Source organism: Pongo abelii, chromosome 10, assembly GCF_028885655.2.
Source record: "Pongo abelii isolate AG06213 chromosome 10, NHGRI_mPonAbe1-v2.0_pri, whole genome shotgun sequence".
Taxonomy (NCBI): domain Eukaryota; kingdom Metazoa; phylum Chordata; class Mammalia; order Primates; family Hominidae; genus Pongo; species Pongo abelii.
Genome location: NC_071995.2, coordinates 50,950,844 through 50,955,255, shown reverse-complemented (window position 1 = coordinate 50,955,255; position 4,412 = coordinate 50,950,844). Strand labels below are relative to the sequence as shown.

The 4,412-nt window shown below is 44.4% G+C and overlaps 1 pseudogene; it reads right to left on the bottom strand.

Annotated features, from left to right (window-relative positions):
• Window positions 1-3,056: 3,056 nt before the first annotated feature.
• On the bottom strand, window positions 3,057-4,412 carry LOC100439265 (eukaryotic initiation factor 4A-I-like; annotated as a pseudogene).

Genomic DNA, 4,412 nt, shown 5'->3' with positions numbered 1-4,412 from the left:
TTCTTTTGGTATGTTTTTAAAATTTATTAACATTCAACCAGCCGAGCACGTTGGCTCACGCCTGTAATCCCAGCACTTTGGGAGGCCAGGGTGGGTGGATCACAAGGTCAGGAGTTTGAGACCAGCCTGACCAACATGGTGAAACCCCGTCTCTACTAAAAATACAAAAATTAGCCGGGAGTGGTGGCGCACGCTTGTAATCTCGGCTACTCAGGAAGCTGAGGCAGGAGAATCACTTGAACCCAGGAGGCGAAGGTTGCAGTGAGCTGAGATCACGCCATTGCACCTTAGCCTGGGCGACAGAGCGAGACTCTGTCTCAAAAAACGAAGCAAAACAAAACATTCAATCAAGTAATGAGGAACTTTATTTTTTTGTTTAAACAAGATGTGGCCAGGTGCGGTGGCTCATGCCTATAATCCTAGCACTTTGTGAGGCTGAGGTGGGAGAATCGCTTGAGCCTGGGAGTTCAAGACCAGCCTGGGCAACATAGCAAGACCCCATCTCTAAAAAAAGAAAAAATTTTAAAAATTAGCCAGACATGATGGTGCACACCTGTGGTCTCAGCTGTCTCAGAGGAGGTGGTAAGATTGCTTGGGCCCAGGAGGTTGAGGCTGCAGTTAGCTGTGATTGCGTCAGCACTCCAGCCTGAGTAACAGCGTGAGAATTTGTCTCAAAAAGGTAAAATAAAAAAGCATGTGTAAGAGAGGAACAATGTTTTTTTTTTTTTTTTCCCCCAAAAACCTTTAATGGGAGAGAAAAAAGCAGAGTCGATATACCTAATGTAAATGACGAGTTAATGGGTGTAGCACACCAACATGGCACATGTATACATATGCAACAAACCTGCACGTTGTGCACATGTACCCTAGAACTTAAAAGTATAATAAAAAAAAATATGTACATATATATATAAAAGAAAAAAGCAGAGTCACCCTATAATCAATTTTACTTTGGTGACATTGAAACAAAATGGGCACTGATTGGATCTTGAGACCAGAGCCTTATGTAATTATCAATCTTGAAAAATCTTAACATGCACACAAAGATTTTTCTTCTGAAATTTAAACAACAGAAAAGTTAACGATAAAGACAACTAACCAGCAACCAAACCACTGTATGTCCTGTGGTTTTCTTACTGTCTTACATAAAAGCATCATTTAACTTTTTTTTTTTGAGACGGAGTTTCGCTCTTGTTGCCCAAGCTGGAGTGCAATGGCGTGATCTCCGCTCACTGCAACCTCCGCCTTCCGAGTTCAAGTGATTCTCCTGCCTCAGCCTCCCAAGTAGCTGGGATTATAGGTGCGTGCTACCACACCCAACTGATTTTTTGTATTTTTAGTAGAAATGGGGTTTCACCATGTTGGCCAGGCTGGTCTTGAACTCCTGACCTCAAGTGATCCACCCGCCTCGGCCTCCCAAAGTACTGGTATTACTGGCATGAGCCACCGCGCCCAGCCCATCCATTTATCATTTAAAATCCTAGCTGGTATTGCTTCTCAGTCACTTTTTTGAAAGGAGACATTTAGCTACACAAGTTATTAAGGACAAGTGGCAAGTCTACCAGAACTTTTTGTTATTTCCAGTTCCTAAAAATATCATTTATGGAAACAGTAATTTGGCCATGTAAAAGTCATCCAAAGTTATTTGAAGAGGCAAATACAGACTGTACGAACCGTAGCAAAAGAACATCCAAATCTCCGACGCAATTCTTTTGACCATTTGGAGAAAAAAAGCCTTTCATAAATTACTAGTAATTCCCCTCTAAAATTGTGATTCTCATTATGAATGGTATTTTAATTTCCTCTAATAATAGAATTTTTGAGACCTTCAATGTAAACTCCAAACTCTACTCTTAAAGGATTCTGTGTATTTGCAAAATGTCTCAAATATAGAAAAAAAAAAAAAGTCTTCTTTTCAACTCAAAGCAAAGCCAGAAAGCAAAAACAAAAATAAAATCTTCAAATTCCTTGAATCATCTCCATTTGAGAAATATGTTAAAGAGAAGGCCAGAAGAACAGAACATAAAATCAGTTAATCACCTGTTTTTTTTTTCCTTTCAACTTTATAAAACTGATGTTTCTTTTCCTCCTTTCCCAAAGTTCAGCCTCAGAATCTCTGGATTCAATAATAGTATACTCTATATTTTAATTATTTATTTTTAAAGTTTCTGTCTCATCTAACTGGAATGTAAGCTCTGAGAGCAGAGAGCTTGCATTTTGCTACCTCCCAAAATAGTGTCTGGTGCTTAGGAGGTGGTTACTTTGTTGAGTGAATGGTTCATGAGCTCCGGGGACTAGTTGCCTTCTCTCAGTTATACATTTTTTTTTTTTTTTTTGAGTGGGAGTCTCTCTCTGTCGCCCAGGCTGGAGTGCAGTGGCGCGATCTTGGCTCATTGCAAGCTCCGCCTCCCGGGTTCACGCCATTCTCCTGCCTCAGCCTCCCGAGTAGCTGGGACTACAGGCGCCTGCCGCCACGCCCGGCTAATTTTTTTGTATTTTTAGTAGAGACGGGGTTTCACCATGTTAGCCAGGATGGTCTCGATCTCCTGACCTCGTGATCCGCCTACCTCGGCCTCCTACATGAAATAGAGACAGGGTCTGGCTATGTTGCCCAGGCTGGTCTCAAACTCCTGGGCTCAAAGCAACCCTCCAGCCTCAACCTTCCAAAGGGCCGGGATTCTAGGCAGAGCCGCCACACCCAGTCAGTCACACAACTTGTAAGTGGTGGAGTCAGAAACTAAACTCAGACCATCTTACTCTGGTTCTTAACCATGGATCTGACTGGCTTCTGTTGACAGGTGTATCTAATTCATAGGTGTGTCCGTTAGGACTGTACACCTTAATAGCCTTAGTAGCCTAACCTTAATAGCATAAATTATTAACCATGCACTGTGGATCTACTACTTGCAGGAAGGTTGAGGCCATTCCCAGGTTTAGTCACCCATCTTGCCCTTGGCCTGGGGAAATGATATTTCCCTCAAATAGGAAAATAAAGGCATTGGAAACGCCTGAGTGGGTTGCAATGTTAGAGTGTTTTTTTTTTGTTTTTTTTTTGGCCTCAAAAAGTGACATTTATTCAAAGAAAAAAATGACAAGATGTCCATCCCTTGGCTCCCTTCCCTCCCCCCTCCTGCTGCTCCTCAGCTCCCCGAGATAGAGCCCTGGCTGGGGCTGGGTGGCAGGACAGCCCCTCAGATGAGGTCAGCAACATTGAGGGGCATTTTCTCAATGGAGGTGTTGTAGAAGGTCTTGATGTCTTGAAGAGTCCTCTTGTCTTCTTCTGACACCACGTTAATAGCTACACCTTTATGGCCAAACCATCCACCTTGACCGATTCTATGGATATAGTTTTCCCTGTTGGTGGGAAGGTCATAGTTGATGACTAAAGAAACCTGCTGCACATCAATGCCTCTGGCCAGCAGGTCAGTGGTAATCAAAACTCTGCTAGAGCCAGAACAAAACTCCCTCATGATCACGTCTCGTTCGTTTTGGTCCATATCTCCACGCATGGTGGAGACAGTGAAATCTCGAGCATGCATCTTCTCGGTGAGCCAGTCCACCTTCCTCCGGGTGTTGATGAAGATGACTGCCTGGGGTGATGGTCAGGGTTTCATACAAGTCACATAGTGTGTCCAGCTTCCACTCCTCTTGTTCCACGTTGATGTAGAATTGGCGGACACCCTCCAGGGTCAACTCTTCCTTCGTGACAAGAATCCGAATGAGGTCCCTCATGAGCTCCTTGGTCACCTCAAGCACATCAGAAGGCATCGTAGCTGACAGCAAAACTACCTGGGTGTTGGTGTTGAGCTTTTGGAATATGTCATAGATCTGGTCCTTGAATCCATGGCTTAACATTTTGTCAGCTTCGTCCAGTACAAACATCTTGATGTATTTGGGAGACAGGTATCTCTGGTTAAGCATATCAAACACATGGCCAGGGGTACCCACAATGATGTGAGGAGCTTCGTCTGCAGTTTCTGCACCTCAGCACGCACGTTGGTGCCCCCGATACAGGCATGACAGGAGGCACCCATGTAGTCTCCTAGTGCCATGACCACCTTCTGTATCTGCTGAGCCAATGCTCGAGTGGGTGCTAGGACCAAGGCCTGGGTGGCTTTTAGATCTAATTCAATCTGCTGCAGAATCGATATGGCAAATGTGGCCATTTTCCCAGCCCCAGATTGGGCTTGAGCGATTACATCATAACCCCTGATACAAGGTAGAATGGCTCGCTGCTGGATGGCAGACGGCTTCTCAAAACCATAGGCGTAGATGCCACGGAGAAGGGACTCCGAGAGGTTCATGTCATCAAAGCTGTCAACAATCTCATTCCAGTTACTCTCGATGACGCCTTTGGGTTCCATCCCATTGGGGCCATTGTCTCTGGATCAGGAATCCTGGCTCGCAGACAT